Below are 20,072 nucleotides of genomic sequence, written 5' to 3' on the forward strand. Positions count from 1 at the left end.
TTTATAATGACTGACACTTGAGGACCTCTGAGAGACTACTTGTGATAGGAATTAGCTGCTAAATACCATTTTGTCCTATTGACAGTCTGCGTATAGTTCACAATCCAAGAAAGCCCACCTTGATTATCACTACAGAAGGTTTTCTTCCCCCTCCCGCCCCCCCCCCCCCGCCTCAGCTCTCCTGCTGGTAATAGCTCATCTTAAGTGATCGCTCTCCTTACAGTGTGTACGGTAACACCCATTGTTTCATGTTCTCTGTGTATATAAATCTCCCCACTGTATTTTCCACTGAATGCATCCGATGAAGTGAGCTGTAGCTCACAAAAGCTTATGCTGAAATAAATTTGTTAGTCTCTAAGGTGCCACAAGTACTCCTTTTCTTTTTTAGTATATTTTAAGTGTCTATGTGGTCTCTTGCTCAGTTTATTGAATGAAGCTATTGAGGAGAGAGGAAAGGAAACAGCATAGGTACCCAAGACACCAATTTGTATACTGGTTTCTGGTAGAATATAAGTGAGAGTTTGCCAAAGATCAGCTGATACACAAGGGAGGAAAAACTCAATGATCAAAGCAATCATTGGCAGCTCTGATACTAATGTTTTTTTAATGTATGCCCACGCTGCACTCAAATTCAAAATGTTTAATATCACTGTCTGCATCACGGGGCAGGAGGTATAATGGTAAAAGAAAATTTCTTAAACACAGAGCATGCCATTGCAATTCTAATGATCATGGAAAGTACTTAACTCTTTTAAGCAAACAGCTGCTGCCAAATGCCCTTCTTCATGTTGGGAAGCATAACCCCGTACCCGCTCAGTCTAGGGCTCTGTCTTGTTCTCTTGCGGGTTGATGAGATTGCTATAAAGTTGTCTCTTCGCTCAGGCAGGAGCAGGTCATGCTTTAAAATCCAGAATACCTGAATTTAATCCTCACTGAGTTTAAATTAATATTTAATTAATGTCTATCTGCCTGTGTGTGAGCCAGATGCAATGGGAGGGAGGGATAGAAGTAAATGCAAGGGCAGAATTCAAAACAGACACTGAAAATATGAGTTTTCATTTGTTTTGTACTACGATGAGGAACTAAACAGCATTTACTTCAGTGAGGTCAGGATTTCACCCACGCAGTATAAGAAAACTGGAAACAAGTACTTGGAGAAGGAAATCTCCACCCCCTTCATAAGGAGCTTAGTTAGAGCAACCAAGTCTGTTCTTCTATTTTTCTTTGACTAAGGCATAGTCCTGTGAGGTGCTGAGCGCCCTTGATGGTTTATTCAACAAAGCACCGAGGCCCATGTTTAACTCTTTTTGACTTCAGTGGGATTTATGCATGTGCTTAAGAGCTGCTTTGAATATGGGCCAAAATCAACAGGAGCTGAGGTTTTCAGTATCTCAAAGGATCAGACCCCTAGTATGTGTTTGTCAAAAGAGCTAGACATAACATTTTAGTGAAAATGAACCTAAGATGCAAAATGAACTAAAGAAGCCCTCCCAAAGCCATTTTTGTTCGAGGGAATCGTATAAACCTGGTTTTTGCAAAAAGAACGAGATCTTCTTTGAAGAAGTTTGAATCTCAAAACCAGGCTAGCTTGTAAAGAAAACGGAAATGTCCATTTTTCAGACTGATAGAAGTCATTACCTGCTTCCATGTTTCTTTCTGGATACGAATTCCCTTTGAGTAAAGGCAATCTGAACCTGGTGATAAGAGGAGGATATAAATCTATTTTAATTAAAAGTAGAATCACAATCCTTTTAAAGCAAGACAATAAACTATTCTAGTGCACTGGGAATAAGCTGACCAGATTTCTGGATGACAAATCTAGGGTATTGTGGAGCAGGTGTTGTGAATGCTTATCAGAGGTTTGAGGAAATATGTTACACCGATAAGAGAGAGAGAGAGATTTATCATTGCATTGTATATAAGTAAGCACTAATATCTCAACAGGGAATAGTTACATGTGAAATAATTACACTTCGGAACAGGAGGAGAGTGTAAGGGGAGAACAAAGTACCTTCAGTTTTCTGCAGCTTACCATGTTTCATCAGAAATGACATCTAATTCACAGTTCAATTCTAATATCTGTATCAATTATATTAACGGGCCATATAAAAGTCACTTTTAAAACTGTCTGTGGTTCTCAGTAATTTTACATCACAGAAATGGTTTAATAACCTTTCTGTAGCTAGAATTCCCTTGGAGTTAAAACCATGTGCTTAGGGTGACCAGATGTCCCGATAAAATCGGGATAGTCTCGATTTTAAGTTATTTGTCCCGATATTTTGTTTTGCATCACACATACCTGGAATCCTGGGTTGGTGGCACTTATGTAGGTAAGCTCCCGCCTCAAACCAGGGAAGTGGCTGGCAGGAGCCTGTGGCCCCTAAGCACAGAGGCGGCGAGGGGGATCTTCACATGCTGCACCCGCCATGAGCACTCCATCCTGACCAATCGAAGCTGTGGGGGTGGGGCTTGCAGGCACCGGCTGCGTGCAGAGAGCCCCTCCCCCCCAACCCTACCCTCGCAGCCACAGGGAACTGCTGGATGCTTCCCGGGAGCTGCTCCAGGTAGGCACCGCCAGGACCCCCCACCTCAACCCCCAGTAGGTCCCTCTGGCTCTTAGGGTTGGAGGGGGGAGCAAAGGGGACTCTGCATGCTGCTCCCACTTGCAAGCCCCACTCCGCGGCTCTGGCAGCTCCTATTGATGCTTTTCCTGGCCAATGGGAGCCCCGGAGCTCATGCTTGTGGGGGGTGCAGCACGTGGAGACCCCCCGACTGCCCCTGATCCTAGGAGCCAGAGGGATCTGCTGGATGCTTCTTGGGAGCCGGCCCAGGTAGGCACTGCCGGAACCCCCACATCTCCACCCCCGGCAGGTCCCTCTGGCTCTTAGGGTTGGGGGAAGCAGGGGGCTCTGCACACTGCTCCCGCCTGCAAGCCCTACTCTGTTGCTCTGGCAGCTCCCATTGGTGCTTTTCCTGGCCAATGGGAGCCACCGAGCTCGCGCTTGTGGTAGGCGCAGCACATGGAGTCTGGAGATCCACCCCCACTCTGACCCTCAGAGCCAGAGACCTCCCAGCAGGGCCGGTGAGTGCGGCCAGGGAAGGGGGCAGGGCATGATGGAGTGAGTGTCTGGGAGGTCTGTGGTGGGGTGCTGGGCTTTGAAGGTGTGGAGGGTGCTGGGCAGTGGGGGAGGTTTGTGTGTGTGTCAGGACACTGGGCAGTGGAGGGTCTGTGTGGGGCATTGTGTAGTTGTGGTGGTGGGGCTGTGGGGAAGGGCACTGATAGGGAGGGAGGGGAGTGTGTATTGGGAAACTAACGAGTGGGGGGATCTGTGTGGGGTGCTGGGCAGCTGTGGTGAGGTTGTAGGCAGGGGGGGCACTGGGCAGGGGTGGTGGTGTGCACAGCACTGTGCATTTGTGGTGAAAGGGTTGTGGGGGAGCTCTGGGCATAGTGGGTTCAGGGGGTGCTGGGCTGCGGAGCTATGTGGCGCAGCATGGGCCCACCCCAACAGGAAGGGGCATGCTGGTAGCACAGGGCCAGGCCGACCAGTGTGCCTCTGGCCATGCCATGCATGCCCCACTGCCCTGGCCAGCCCCACCCTGCCCGCTGCTCACCTCCTCAACTGAGGGCTGGGGCAGGGGGAGGAGGTGCAGAGGTGGGTCCCGGCAGCGCTTACCTGGGGTGGCTCCCAGGAAGTGGCCGGCAGGTCCCTGAGGTGAGTGTCAGCTGGGCTGAGCCAGCAGTATGGCCCTGGCCAGTCCCAGGGCAGGGAAACACTCTTGGAAACAGCGTGATCAGCCAAGGCAGGGCTTGCCCCTGCAATGCTTCTTCAGGACCCACTTGCCTGGAGGAGCCCAGCCAAGGCCCCCCCCAACTCCCCCCACTGGCTGAGACTGGACCCACTTCTGCACTGGTTCCAGGCAGCTCAGCTCTGAGGAGATAGGCAGGACTCTAGAGGTGGTGGACATGATTGTCCAGAACTGGAGCTGCACGAGGTCTGGCCGGGGCAGGGGGCGGAGAGGAGCCAGTAGGCTTGGTGGGATCTGGGGGCACAGCACAAGTAGAGGGGACCATGCCATGGCCCCTTCTGAGCGTGGGCCTGGTGCCACTGAGTCACCATTGTAAACCTGGTACTGAAAAGAGCTGCCCTTTCCTTGAGGCTGGGAACAAAAGTCACACTTCAATTCAGCTGTTACCTGCCAGCTCTTTGCGACAAGGCTCAGCGCTGTACCAGATCCTAACCCGCTCTTGGCAAACGAGCTTTGGGATCCGACAGATCCAAAGTGAACTGAAGTCGCTCATTTATTTTAAGGGGCAGGGGCAGCACCCCCAGAAAGCTCTGCCATTTGGGAAACTCACTCTGCAGCGACAACAGAGGAAAACCCACCCCAATCAATTGAGCCTGGGTGGCTGCTGACCTCTGGCCCAGGGCTGGAGTTTTCCAGGTGGCTCTCGGCACCTAAGAAGGGCTGGGCAGGTCAGCTCTCAGGGGGCCCTGGCTTGCAGAGCCAGGCAAGGAGTCCCCTGCAACCGGCTCCATGGATGCAGCAGAAGGGCTAGAACTGCTGGCTCTGAAATGAGATGCGTCTCTGTGCTCGATGGGATAGGCTGCTAGAATCAGAGAATTGCCATTTCAAAGCTTTTCTTTCACCACCTGTTTTTTGCCTGGGGGCGGTGCCTCACGGAGATAATAGCCACATCCTCCCCCCAGCAGAGTGTGTGCAGACCGGTCCACGTAGCTCAAGGCAGAGCCAGGGAAAGGAGGCACCTGCCTCTGCACATGCTGATTCCCCACAGGGCAGGCCGGGGCTGAGCACTGCTAAGCTGGTTCCCAGCTCACTTACCCACATTGGCAAGCAGGGATTGCACCTGGCGATGGACATTAGCTCGATGTACAATTGGGACGCCATTTGTCCCGTTATTGAGGTAAAATTTAAAATTTGGTAATGAAATAGAAAATTAGTCGATTGGGAATGTCCCATTAAACCCGATTGTGCTCTATGTTATCTACTGGCAATTTTGGTTTTTCAGGTGTAAGTTCTAAACCACAGTGCATACCATAGGACAAACAACAATGGGCATGTAATAACACGTAAGCGGCACAGAGACTGCAAGGTTCCTTTCAGTGGCTAGCTCTCTAGCTAATGGTCTTCAGCCAAAAACCCCATCTGAAATGGCAACAGCAAGGGAGGAGCCAGCTACCAAAAAACAAAAAAGACAGAGCAGATACAGGACAGAATGGGAAACCACTTACACCTGGATTTGGAAATCCTACGAGTGAGATTCAAAAGCCTTTTGTAAAGCATGCTGGAAGGAATTTAGCATTCGCCATGGTGGTGAGTCTGATGTTGAGCATCATGCTGATTCAAAAAATCATGAACAAAACACCAAGACTCACAAGAGCAACTACCCTGGTCTCAAACTTTTTCAGCACGCCAAATGAATTCTTCAATAACAAGGTTATCGCTGCTGAGCTAACTCAAATTTACCACACAGTAGTCCATCAGCACTCCTATCACTCGTGCGACTGTGAACTTAAACGGGCGCCTACCTTGTATCCACATTCAATGATTGCAAAGCACGTCAGCTGTGGCCGGACTACAGCGGAGGTATTGATCAAAAATGTGCTGTCACTGCTCTCGACAGGATTTTCAAAAGACCCCAGCAAGCCAGACGGTCCCTATTTCTCACTTGCCACAGGTGCATCTAACAAGGGCAATGTGAAAACTTTCCCCTTATCTCTGAGATACTGGACACCCGAACATGGGGTCCAAGGTAAACTGTTAGACTTCTATGAGCAAAGCAGAGAGACTGCAGAGGCAATAAGCAACACATTACTTGAAAAACTTGCGACACACAAACTAGACCTGAACAAAGTGTCTTTCTACTGTGCTGATAATGCAAACGTGAATTATGGAAAGCGACAATCTGTACCAGAATTTAAAAAAACAAAACGAAAATATCTTGCCTGCAAACTGCCCTACCCATGTCGTGCACAACGCCGTGAAACATGCTAGCAATACCCTACAAATTAACATTGAGACTCTAGTGATTAAGATGTTCAATCATTTCAGCAGTTCTGCTAAGAAAGTAGCAGCACTGAAGGATATGTTTGACTTTGTGGATATGGAGTATGCTTTACTGTGTCACGTTCCAGCACGCTGGTTGAGTCTTTTCCCAGCTGTAACCAGGCTTGTAAATATGTGCCAGGCTGTTAAGTGCTACTTTGTTTCTCTGGGCAGTGACAAGTACCCCAAATCTCTCTGGATGCTGTTCTCCAACATGGAAAATGGTGAACAAGGTGAGGGGCCTAGCAAAGTTGAGGTTCATCTGTTTTTCCTTCAGAATGTCCTGAAAATCTTCAATGATACTGTGCTCTGTTTGGAAAATGAGAGATGACAGCATGTGAAGTGTATGCCATAATGAATACTCTGAGAATTAAACTTCAGCAATGAAAGAATGGCAAATTCTTTAGCTCCAAAGTTGAAAATTCATTAGCTGACATGCTGTCTGTCACTGCTGCATGTCTCCAGAAAGACTTCATGAAATTTTACGATGTTGATCCTATATTTGGAGAAATGGTTTGATTTTTCAATAACTGGCTACTTGTTCAATACCCAGTGCTTGAACATCAAAGTTAATAGGGCGTTCAAATACAAGGATCTGTCTGCGGCCATGACAGCTGTAAACCTCCAGAAAACAGTGGATCTTGATCAGCTCTATGATGAGTACTGTGTCATCAAAGACATCAACTCCAAGTTGGAGCCTGGAACTAAGAATACAAAGAAAGGAGATGCTGCTTTACAAAGAATGACAGGGAAATAAACAGAAGAGAGAATAAACTGGGAAAGAACAATGGAGAGGAAGATGGAAAAATGAAGGAGTGAGAAAGAGGATAAAAGGAATGGATACAAGGAAGGCAAGATGTATGATAGGTGTGCCCAGAGGTACCAACCAAGATTGGGGTCCATTTGTGCTAGGCATTGTAAACATATAATGAGAGGCTGTAAGCTCCCTGGGGGAGGAACAATCTACATAGACAAAAGATGAGAATGAAAACAGGCCCAGAGGCAAAATGACTTGCCCAAGGTGACACAGCAGCAGAGTGGCAGAGCCAGAAACTAGAGCTGGGCAAATAACTGGGTTTTTTGGTTCACTTGCAGTTCAAAAACTTGGGGGAGGGGGGGAATCAGTTTGGCCTGAATTGAATCTGAAAAACTTTGACAAATCAAAAATGTGCATTTCTTGGGTCAAACAAAACTCATCATTCAACCCAAAACATTTTGCTTCCAAGTATTTTTAGAAGGCTAATGTGACAAAAATGTGGGAGGAGTGTCCATCTTCTAACTTTTAGAGTAGTGGTGAGAACTACTGGGGTGTGAGAGACCCAGATTCAAATCCCTACTTGTGATTTGAATACAGGTCTCCCAGGTAAGTGTTTTAACCAGCAAGCTACAAAGTTATTCCCCTTCTCTGCCTCTGGCTCAATGTCTATTGAAGTATTTTATATAAAGCGAACCAGCCTGAACTGGAGAGATTGAGATCCATCACAGAATAGCCAATAGCTTTGTGATTAGGGCCGCATTGTATTTTTGTTAACTACACTTTGTTTCCCTGACAGAAAAGGGAAAGCTGCAAGGAACTGTCTGGAGGAGGTGAAAGGAGAGGATTATTTTTGTTTTGTTTTGAATAAAAGAAGTCCACAGACAGACCCAAAATTAATATTCATCCACTTTAAAAGTGGCCTGCAAAGGGAAAGATATGCCTGCAGCTTTTGTTTTTCCCCCTAAAAGGATTGTTTTAAATGTCAGGAATATAAAGTCTTGTCTTCCTTGTTTTTGCTAAAGGAGGCTTTTTGTGGATCAAAGAACTGAACCAAGCCCTTTCCCAAACCCATAAGCATGGGAACTAGGGGTGAGGAGGGTGCTGCAGCACCCCCAGGTTTTATGTGGGGCTCCGCTCCCAGCCCCACATGCTGGGTTCTGACCGCTGGCCCTGCACCTCCACTTCTGGCCCTGCACCCGTGGGTCCGGGCTGTGGGTCCCAACTGTTGTCCCTGCACCTCCGCTTCTGGTCCCACACATGGCCGCCAGCCCCATGCCCTGGCCATGGGTCCTGGCCGCCAGCCCTGTGCCTTTCCCCAGCTGTGGCCCCAGCCTTGGCCCCCTTACCCCTGTCTGGGTTCCCCACTCCCAGAGACATGACCCTGCTCCTGGCCCCAGCTCAGGGGTGGGGGCGGACAGAGGTAAGGGAACTGGCTTTCAGCACCCCTGCTATTAAAAATGTTCCAGCTTCACTGCCCAGGCCTCAGTTGAAGGGTGGGGGTATCATTAACACCTCTTGTTGCGGATGTTGATCCACATCTTGTCAGCATTTGAGCTAAAGAGGTTTAAACAGTCAGACTGAAAATCCAGGTTTGATTCTCTTGTCTGTCAGGATGTCACCAGTTCTCCAGTGCTCCACAGTGTCCTCTAGTGATATCAAAGGAATCAAGACCTATTATTTCTAGTGTGTGTGTGTGTGTGTGTGTGTGTGTGTGTGTGTGTGTGTGTGTGGGCAGGGGGAAAAGGGGCAGTAAATACTTTAAAAACACTTGTTTAGGACAAAAGTGCACAAACACATTCTCCTGTCCCAGGCAACCTTCAGGCCCAAGTAGTAGGTGTGGCGTAAAGGACCATTTCAGTGTCTGGCTTGCTGTTAAAGAGGAAATAATGCACAAAAGCTGTTGCCTACACCCTCTTGCCGTCCCCTGTGATGGTCCTTTCCATTAGTATTCCTCTCTCTCTTCTTCTGCATATAGGGCCTGATCTAAAGCCTGCTGAAGTCAATGGAACAATGGGTTTTGGATCAGTCCAATAAGGTGAGAGTGGCTGGGTCCCAACTGCTTAAAATAGACTGTGCTGTGAGATGAAAGGGGGCCCCCCTCTTCCTCTCAGCAAACCAGATAGGACATGGGAGTGAAAGTGTCCCCCATCCCCCCCGACCAAAGCCAGGTGAGACATCTGAGCTAAAGCATGGCTGCTGGTAGCAGTTGAACCTATTTAGGCTCGACAGACACTGAACTATAAAATGCAGAAGAAAAGTTACTGGAAATCTTTACATCATCTTTTTTTAATGAGGTTTCTTCTTTTTCTGCCAGGTCTGCAAGCTTCATATTTGTCACCTATTGCTTGGCACGAAACGAAGGCATTCCTCACACAGACTGTTTTCTTCAGATTTTTCTAGTAGTTCACATTTCAGACTTGTCATAAGTGATTTGGATTTTTTATCTTTCTGCTGATCAGCATCTATATCTGCAAGTAAACCTTGTCCAAAATATGAAAGCCATTGCTCCACAAATCAAGGTATTCAACAAGCAGGGCCTAAAATGAAATCAATTTTGGAGTCATAAGATAGGGTCAATCCCTCAGTCAAATAGTTAAAGTAAAGCTTTAAATAGCGGAACTACAGTTGATCAATAGCTATCTTCTTTCCTAGAATAAGATTCACTGTCTCACTGCAATCATGCCTTCTTTAAAGCAGAATTAATCTCTTCTTGCAAAAGACTGATCACAGGCCAAACCCTATTCACGTAATGAAGCCAAGCTATATGAAACATGGCTGCATTTGTTTATAAGAATTTACATGAACGTTTCTTATTTCAGTTCATTTGGGTACAAAATCCCTAATGTTCCACACCCCAAGAAAGGTTTGTGAATCTTGGCCAACTTTCAGATTTGTAATGAAGTCCCAAGCCAGGTGGGTATGAAAGCCTTCTTAACAAAAGTCTCAAATGCTCCTAGAGAACTGGTCAATGCGGAATCTCTGAAAGTGCTGCTGCAGAATGTGAGAACTGGAAGTAGTTTAATTATGGCAATGATAGGACAGTATATCCTAGTGGATAGGGCACTGGAGAGAAGATCTGGGTTCTATTCCTGGCTCTGCCACTGAACTTTTCTGTGACCTTGGGCAAGTCACTTCCCCTTTTTTATGCATTTGTTTTCCCCTCCTGTGGTTTGTCTTGTCTCTTTAGAACATGGATTTCGCTCGTCTGGCAGAGTAGTCCAGATTCTGAGTTTATGTTTGGTGTGCCAGGGTAGAAAGTGAAGTCTAAACACTCAAAGCTGTGGAATGAACACCCACTGATGTCAGGAGAGTTGCAGAGATCTAGTGAGGAATGTGACCTTTATATAATAATTAACATTTAATTATTTTTTGTTTAGTGCCTTATGGTCACTGTTATCACTGTTTGTCTGAGAAATCTGCTCCCCTTTAGGCACTGCTATCCCTGCCCTTTGTTTTTCTACCTTCCCCAGCTGCATTTCCAGGCCTGCTGACAGAAATTCTGGGCCCCAGGGCCAGGGCTGTCCCTGGAGGGTGCGGGGCCCTGGGTGGAAGTGACGAATCTGTCACTTCTGGGACTGTCCGTGCTGGCCAATCATGCCAGCCCACGGGGCCCCCCAAAACACGGGGCCCAGAGTGGTCTCACACTTAGGAGCCCTGTGGCCCACCCAAGCGATTTAAAAGGACCCGGGGCTCCTGGGCCCTTTTTAAATTGCCTGTGCCCCTGGGCAATTGCCATCTTTGCCCCCTCTATCAACGGGCCTGTGCATTTCCCTTTTTCTCTTTTCCTTCTCTGCAGCAATTCCCAAGGCCTCCACTCACCCAGCCACGCTCATCCTTTCTACTAAACTGATCAGGGTTAAATAGTTTAATCTTGACAATAAAGTGGGTTTTATAGTAGTGTGATGGTGTGTCCACCCCCACAATAACCTAGAAGGAGTTAAAGAGGATGAGAAAGGGGCCAATTAACCAGATAGGCCACAGCTGAGAGGAACTAGGTGGCCTAAGTAGTCCCCTGAATGATGAGGGAGCCCAGCTGAGAAGGAACAGGTGGGGCTAGTATCAAACCAACAGCAGAAATAGGCTTCAGTGAGGGAGTCTATAGCCATTTTTTGGACAGAAGGGAGGGAAGGCTATCTACTTATGGAAGAGGGTGTAGGAAAAGGCTTGGGGAAAGGGCGGTGAGGTTTAAGACAGTGCAGACCTTGACTGCTGAATATAGGATCCCTAAACTGGAGCCCAGAGTAGAGGACAGGCCTGGGGTTCCTGTACCAGCCGCTGGGGAAGCAGCACAGTCTGGGTAGTGAATGGGAAGACTTCTGGAGACAGTTTGTATGGAAAGACTTTGATACCCCAGCAGGGGGAAAACACATAGTGACCTGGTCAGAGGGCCAAGCCATGAAGAGAGCACTCTGTGTTGCAGAGGGAGAGGGAGAGGGAGGGAGAGAGAGAGAGAGAGGTGCAGCAGAAGGAGGCGTCAGACCTGGAAGGAGCTAATCCACAGAACAACCAGGAGGAATGTCCAGTGGTGAGTGGAACCCTGTGATGAGCAGACACTCTAATCTGATGATTAGGGTACAGGGGGAGTTTGACCCCTCTGAGTCACAGTTTCATGCAGACCGAGGCAGACATTACTGCATTAGTTATGCTTGGGTTGTGTTTGGAAGGTCATCTCTGTAGCCATTTGGGCTAGAAACTTGCCTTTTAAAAAAGGAAAACATGTTTTCCACAGACTTTGAATAGGTTATTCGAGGCACATAAGAACGTTCTGTGGGTCAAATCCAGCTAGTGCACTGTATATTTGACACTCTTGATTAAGACAGTAGATTCTCTGCCCACCACTATGGGGTCCTTCCCTCAAGTGGGGCCTCTAGGCATTGCCTGCAATACCACTAACTATATAAGTCTGTATGTAGTAGTGAATTTTGAAAAGGAAATGCTCAATTGCGTGTGACTTTTCTTTCTACTCTCTACTGGCTGGTCTATACTAACTTTAATGTTAATTTCTTTTTCAATTTATACAACATGGACCCACTGTTGTAGACACTGAGGCACATGAGTAACTTTACTTATGGGAATAGCCCCTTGAACTCGGAGTAAATAAAGTTACTCCAGGCCTAACCTTATTGCATGGTTTTCTTATTGTACAGGGCCATAACATACTTCTGTTAGTGCTCGTTACCATTAATTATTAATAAGCTGCCTGTAAGATTCTAACTTTTAATAGTGCACTTATATAAATGGGATTGTGACTTTGCTGGACATAAGCAAAACTTCATATTCCTTCAGCAGAACAGCTTAAATAAACCTGCTAGTATAGCCATCACATTAGAGCAGCAAGAATGACCAGGGTTAATAATGACAGGTTTCAGAGTAGCAGCCGTGTTAGTCTGTATTCGCAAAAAGAAAGAGTACTTGTGGCACCTTAGAGACTAACAAATTTATTAGAGCATAAGCTTTCGTGAGCTACAGCTCACTTCATCGGATGCATTTGGTGGAAAAAACAGAGGGGAGATTGATATACACACACAGAGAACATGAAACAATGGGTTTATCATACACACTGTAAAGAGAGTGATCACTTAAGATAAGCCATCACCAGCAGCTGGGGGGAGGGGGGGAAGGAGGAAAATCTTTCATGGTGACAAGCACACACCACACAACAGAACCACTAACCCAGGAACCTATCCTTGCAACAAAGCCCGTTGCCAACTCTGTCCACATATCTATTCAGGGGATACCATCATAGGGCCTAATCACATCAGCCACACTATCAGAGGCTCGTTCACCTGCACATCTACCAATGTGATATATGCCATCATGTGCCAGCAATGCCCCTCTGCCATGTACATTGGCCAAACTGGACAGTCTCTACGTAAAAGAATGAATGGACACAAATCAGACGTCAAGAATTATAACATTCAAAAACCAGTTGGAGAACACTTCAATCTCTCTGGTCACTCGATCACAGACCTAAGAGTGGCTATCCTTCAACAAAAAAGCTTCAAAAACAGACTCCAACGAGAGACTGCTGAATTGGAATTAATTTGCAAACTGGATACAATTAACTTAGGCTTGAATAGAGACTGGGAATGGATGAGTCATTACACAAAGTAAAACTATTTCCCCATGGTATTTCTCCCCCCCACCCCACCCCCCACTGTTCCTCTGATATTCTTGTTAACTGCTGGAATTAGCCTACCTTGCTTGTCACCATGAAAGGTTTTCCTCCTTTTTCCCCCCCCTACTGCTGGTGATGGCTTATCTTAAGTGATCACTCTCCTTACAGTGTGTATGATAAACCCATTGTTTCATGTTCTCTGTGTGTGTGTGTGTGTGTGTATATATATGTGTATATATATGTGTATATATATATATATATATATATATATATATATATATATATATATATCTCCTCTGTTTTTTCCACCAAATGCATCCGATGAAGTGAACTGTAGCTCACGAAAGCTTATGCTCTAATAAATTTGTTAGTCTCTAAGGTGCCACAAGTACTCTTTTTCTTTTTGCAAATACAGACTAACACGGCTGCTACTCTGAAGCAAGGTAGGCTATTTCCAGCAGTTAACAAGAATATCTGAGGAACAGTGGGGGTTGGGGGGGAGAAATACCATGGGGAAATAGTTTTACTTTGTGTAATGACTCATCCATTCCCAGTCTCTATTCAAGCCTAAGTTAATTGTATCCAGTTTGCAAATTAATTCCAATTCAGCAGTCTCTCGTTGGAGTCTGTTTTTGAAGCTTTTTTGTTGAAGGATAGCCACTCTTAGGTCTGTGATCGAGTGACCAGAGAGATTGAAGTGTTCTCCAACTGGTTTTTGAATGTTATAATTCTTGACGTCTGATTTGTGTCCATTCATTCTTTTACGTAGAGACTGTCCAGTTTGGCCAATGTACATGGCAGAGGGGCATTGCTGGCACATGATGGCATATATCACATTGGTAGATGTGCAGGTGAACGAGCCTCTGATAGTGTGGCTGATGTGATTAGGCCCTATGATGGTATCCCCTGAATAGATATGTGGACAGAGTTGGCAACGGGCTTTGTTGCAAGGATAGGTTCCTGGGTTAATGGTTCTGTTGTGTGGTGTGTGGTTGCTGGTGAGTATTTGCTTCAGATTGGGGGGCTGTCTGTAAGCAAGGACTGGCCTTTCTCCCAAGATCTGTGAGAGTGATGGGTCATCCTTCAGGATAGGTTGTAGATCGTTGATGATGCGTTGGAGAGGTTTTAGTTGGGGGCTGAAGGTGATGGCTAGTGGCGTTCTGTTGTTTTCTTTGTTGGGCCTGTCTTGTAGTAAGTGACTTCTGGGTACTCTTCTGGCTCTGTCAATCTGTTTCTTCACTTCAGCAGGTGGGTATTGTAGTTATAAGAATGCATGATAGAGATCTTGTAGGTGTTTGTCTCTGTCTGAGGGGTTGGAGCAAATGCGGTTATATCGTAGAGCTTGGCTGTAGACAATGGATCGTGTGGTATGATCTGCATGCCTCTAGCTTTCATCCAGGTAGGAATAGCGGTCAGTAGGTTTCTGATATAGGGTGGTGTTTATGTGACCATCGCTTATTAGCACCGTAGTGTCCAGGAAGTGGATCTCTTGTGTGGACCTGTCCAGGCTGAGGTTGATGGTGGGATGGAAATTGTTGAAATCATGGTGGAATTCCTCAAGGGCTTCTTTTCCGTGGGTCCAGATGATGATGTCATAAGTGTAGCGCAAGTAGAGTAGGGGCATTAGGGGACGAGAGCTGAGGAAGCGTTGTTCTAAGTCAGCCATAAAAATGTTGGCATACTGTGGGGCCATGCGGGTACCCATGGCAGTGCCGCTGATTTGAAGGTATACATTGTCCCCAAATGTGAAATAGTTATGGGTGAGGATAAAGTCAAAGTTCAGCCACCAGGTTAGCCGTGACATTATCGGGGATACCGTTCCTGACGGCTTGTAGTCCATCTTTGTGTGGAATGTTGGTGTAGAGGGCTTCTACATCCATAGTGGCTAGGATGGTGTTTTTAGGAAGATCACCAATGGACTGTAGTTTCCTCAGGAAGTCAGTGGTGTCTCGAAGATAGCTGGGAGTGCTGGTAACGAAGGGCCTGAGGAGGGAGTCTACATAGCCAGACAATCCTGCTGTCAGGGTGCCAATGCCTGAGATGATGGGGCGTCCAGGATTTCCAGGTTTATGGATCTTGGGTAGCAGATAGAATACCCCAGATCGGGGTTCTAGGGGTGTGTCTGTGCGGATTTGTTCTTGTGCTTTTTCAGGGAGTTTCTTGAGCAAATGCTGTAGTTTCTTCTGGTAACTCTCAGTGGGATCAGAGGGTAATGGCTTGTAGAAAATGGTGTTGGAGAGCTGCCTAGTAGCCTCTTGTTCATACTCCGACCTATTCATGATGACGACAGCACCTCCTTTGTCAGCCTTTTTGATTATGATGTCAGAGTTGTTTCTGAGGCTGTGGATGGCATTGTGTTCTGCATGGCTGAGGTTATGGGGCAAGCGATGCTGCTTTTCCACAATTTCAGCTCGTGCACATCAGTGGAAGCACTCTATGTAGAAGTTCAGGCTGCTGTTTCGACCTTCAGGAGGAGTCCACCCAGAATCCTTCTTTGTGTAGTGTTGGTAGGAAGGTCTCTGTGGGTTAATATGTTGGTCAGAGGTGTGTTGGAAATATTCCTTGAGTCGGAGACGTCGAATATAGGATTCTAGGTCACCACAGAACTGTATCATGTTTGTGGGGGTGGAGGGGCAAAAGGAGAGGCCCCGAGATAGGACAGATTCTTCTGCTGGGCTAAGAGTATAGTTGGATAGATTAACAATATTGCTGGGTGGGTTACGGGAACCACTGTTGTGGCCCCTTGTGGCATGTAGTACTTTAGATAGCTTAGTGTCCTTTTCTGAAGTAGTCAAATTATTTGATAGATCAAAGAGAAACGAGTACCTGTGACAAGGCTTTGTTACAGGAATGTTCTGTCTTGCACCCCAATTCAACAGAGCACTTAAGTCCACTTCTAAATGCTGAGCTGAACAGGAATGAATTTAAGCAGATGCTTCACCGACTCAGGGTTACAGTCGCCTGCTCCTGCAGCCCACCTCAAATGTCCCACATCAGAAAGGCTTGACCTGCTTGGTGAGTGTGCCATTTCCTCAGAGAAAGAAGGTAATGCCTTTGGTGGGCCATCAGCTCCCCTGCAGAGCAGTAACACTTAACTGACAACAATTCTTCCTGTTAATGGGCTTAAATTGCATCAAGGGAGATTTAGATTAGACATTAGGAAAAACTTTCTAACTGTCAGGGTGGTTAAGCACTGGAAAAAATTGTCTAGAGAGGTTGTAGAATCTCCATCATTGGAGGTTTTTAAGAACAGGTTAGACAAATACCTGTTAGCAGTGGTCTAGTTTTTACTTAGCCCTGCCTTGAGTGCAGGGTATTGGAGTAGATGACCTGTTGAGATCCCCTCCAGTTCTATGATTCTGTTATCTAGGGACTTGGATACCTAAGGGCTTTGAGAGACACTATGGATTTTCTTTTCTCATCACTTCATAATTGCCTGGGAGAGGTAATGGTATTAACTTAATGATCTTTGCTCTCTCTGAGGAACAGAACCCTCCCATTATGAAACACTGCTAGAACACTTTCAAAAGTGTGATAAAAGAAAAAGCTGGAAGCAAGACCAACTGAGATAAAAACCAGAAGCCTGCCCTTAGAGGGATGTTCCTAGCATGAAAAGTGACTCTCAAAAAGGGGTAGGAAATCATCAAGAAAAGGAACATGCATCTTTTGAAATGTTGTAGGGAAACAGATCACTTCATGCTATCAACATTTAGCATGAGTGAAACTCTTAGAACCCATGTGATCACAAACCAATAGAGATTTTTGCAGGGGAAGCATAATTCCCTGAAGTAAAGATTATAAGTAATGTCTCTTTCCTGTTTATAAGAGACAAAAGCCTTTCTTATGATGGATATTTGAAGGTGGGCTGCTCTGAAGATATTTGGCAAATGTGGAAATCTGAGAAGGGCCTCCACAAAAGGGAGAATTTGGTAGAGCTGGTTAGAAAATTTGTTCCTCAATTTTTTTTAATTGAAACATTTCTAAAATTCTTGACCAACTCTAGTTTACTCTGAGTATCCAGAAAAACTTTGACCCTGTAATGCAGCCCATTGGGTTGTGGAATAGTTATTAGAAGAAGGTAGTGGAAGCTGCTTAACCTGGGGCCAGGTTGTAATACCCTAAAGTAATTCCACTGAAGTTAGTAGGACCACTTGTGAAGTAAAATGCTACTTGGCATGAGAAAAGGTGTCAGACTCTTGAGACTTCTAGGTCTTTGTCCGGGCTTTAAAAATGTTAGAAGATATACTGTCGGGACAATTCTGCAATTTCATAGAGGTAATCCCAATATGGTTTTGCTACCTTTTAGCTTCTGTGACATAATGGGTCTTTGCTACTCATAATTTCTATCATTGTTTGGATTTGGAAGACTCAACTGAACGGGTTCATTAAAATGATTGGCAAAAGAAGCTCATAATAGCGTGCATTCATTGTGACTAAGTCTGGATGATTTTATTTCTTCATTAGAGCTCAGATATCTAACTTGGATATAAAAAATTAAATTTGGAAATCATTTACTTCAGATTTATACAGGCAAAACTGAGCCAGTTGCCCTTGTTTGTTACCATAATCTCCTTCCAACTATCCATAATGATCTTTGGCATCTGTGTCTCAAAATATTTTGGTTTTTTAATACCAGGGCTTAACTCGGTTGTTGGAGAGTTAGTTTCAGAATCAATGAAATAAATGGAAAAAAGACCACTTACCCAGCAAGTTTTTGAGCCACAATCTGGATGTGGTTCCAAAAGTCATAAATTGGTGGACGGTTGAAAAGTAAGTGTAGCAAAGTGCCAAGAACTTTGATTGTAAAACCAGCAGAAATGTGATGAGAGTAACCAGTCCAAAATTTATTTCAGGGAAGTATCATTTTTTTTGGGTTTGGTTTTTGGTTTAAATGGTCTAAGTTATGGTTGCTGACGTGGCTGCTTTCAATGTAATTGTGAGACTAGTTTCTTTCATAATAATTGATCAGTTTCAATGGTAATTCTATCTAGAAATGTTCTCTTTAGCTCAACTGCTGGGACTAAACCCATGTTTTCAAAATTGAAGAAGTGAACTTAGGTTACTAGTCTCTTTACAAATCAACTTGCCCCAAATAAGAAAAGATTGAGGGCCTGTTTGTTGCACTTCCTCAGCTGAATCACATCCCAGAATTCAAAGGACAGTTTGTGCTTGGCCATCACATGCTTGAGCAATGGTAGGAGAGGGTGTAGGAAGCCTCCTCACCCTTACACAGATCATGTAAGGGCAGAATTGAAGCCCCTGTACTTTGGGGAGCACAGGGACTGCTTCCTCTCTAGTCTTCTGGGAACCAGAAAGAGAGGAAAGCAGGTAAGGATAATAAATTGCTCTCAGCACTCACTAGCTAGCAGATCTAGCTGGCTGTACAGGGGACAATAATGTGCACCTCACAAAGGGAACCAAGGAGTGACACCCAGCTTTTGTATGCTCAGGAGTTCTGCAATACAGAATGTGCCTATAAGGCAAAGTGGTTCTGAATTTAATCCCTACTATGAGTTGTGCCCAATGGCACAAAATGAACTACCAGGATTTCTTATACCTCTAATTTGCATGAGCTCATCTAGGGGGAGGCTGAATCTTACAAAGTGTTGAGCACTTGATTTCAATGGGTATGGAAGGGTCTTAGCAGCTTTTGCTCATCTTTCTCAGATGTCAGATTTTTCCTCTACAACAGAAGACAGGAGAACCAAAATACCAGAACATCCAAAAGAGATCCCAATGAGAATAGATCTCCACGCACTGCAGATTAGGCTGTGATGTAAACAATCATCGACCACTGAAACTGAAACCAACATTTGTTTATGAGTTACTGTGGCAGACTCTTGCATAATTCAATGGCTCAAGTGTTCCTATTCTGTAATACTTTTTAAGAGAGAGCTTCTGATGGGCCACTCCTGATCCTATATCCTCTCTGCAGCAACAAACTGGCTTGTTACATAAAAATAAATGATTTGTCATTAGGAGACAAGATGAAAATCTAACTCTAATGCTGTGAGTGAAGCTGCTTGTCTGTCTCTCTCGTGCCCCTCCATCCACCCCATCTTGTATCTTTACTGCATTTCCTTGAGCCTGCTTGTTCTCTCATTTACAATCATGGGAGAGAGTTGTTCCCCTTTAACTTCATGGAGTTATTCAATTACATAGGTAAGGCAAAGGAGACCCAGGCCCTTACTGTCCAATTAAGCTCACTGCTAGACTGCTGGCAGCCAAAGCCTTGGTTAGTTGTTTCCTTCTACAATCTGAGTGCTGATGTCAGATTTTGACTTGGATCTGCAAATCAGCAGTGTTTGATTTGAATGTTGTGCATCCACAAACTGCCTGTCAGAGCTTCCTGGGAATATTTCTCCTCTCTCTAGAGATCTGAGACTATTCTGCTATTTGCTGCTAAAATTTGGATGCTGTTCACTGAGAAGTCAAATGAGCGAAGTGTTTTCTACTATGACTATTAGGTCCTGCTTCTCACAAACTCACATGAACTGTATGAACCCACTGGAACCAGTATGTCTGACTGGGAACATGTGACCTATGGACTGGTGGAGAGATTTGACATGGAGTAAAACTCTCTTGAAACCAGTTTTGGTACAAGAAACCGAGAAACCATTCTGAACCAAACTTTTGCAGAAATGTAGCTTTGATCCCAGAGACACTAGATGCAATGTAACATTAATCAGCTGCAGTGCAGTGTGAAAAACACTGGTTGTCTATAAGTAACCAGAGGGATATTCCTCCCTCTTTCAGGGAGAATAGGTAAAGGTAATCATGAGACCATTCTACTCCTGGCTCTGTCATTAACTTGCTGTGTGATCTTGGGCAAGTCATTTATGCCACAACATTCATAGTTAGGTCCATAAAACCATATTTAGTTTGCTAAACAAGCAGCCTAATTTGTGTCTAAAAACTAAACTTTTCAAATGTAGGACTTGTCTACCCTTGGAACTTACAGTGGCATACCTACATCGCTCGGGGGTGTGTAAAATCCATACCTCTAGGTGATGGAGTTAAGCCAACCTATCCCCCAATGTAGATAGCACTAAGTCAATGGAAGAATACTTCCAATCTACCCCCTCTGGGAGGGTTACCTACATTGAGAGCAGAATTCGTCCCTCAGCATGG

General features: G+C 45.4%; 1 long non-coding RNA gene across 1 annotated transcript; it reads left to right on the forward strand.

Moving 5' to 3' along the window:
• The first annotated feature begins 11,266 nt into the window (after positions 1-11,266).
• Positions 11,267-18,959, forward strand: LOC122459716. The gene is made up of 2 exons (XR_006280572.1): positions 11,267-11,348; positions 18,609-18,959. It is a non-coding gene; the product is annotated as an uncharacterized LOC122459716 (long non-coding RNA).
• Positions 18,960-20,072: the final 1,113 nt, after the last annotated feature.

This window comes from Dermochelys coriacea, chromosome 4, assembly GCF_009764565.3.
Source record: "Dermochelys coriacea isolate rDerCor1 chromosome 4, rDerCor1.pri.v4, whole genome shotgun sequence".
NCBI classification, from domain to species: domain Eukaryota; kingdom Metazoa; phylum Chordata; order Testudines; family Dermochelyidae; genus Dermochelys; species Dermochelys coriacea.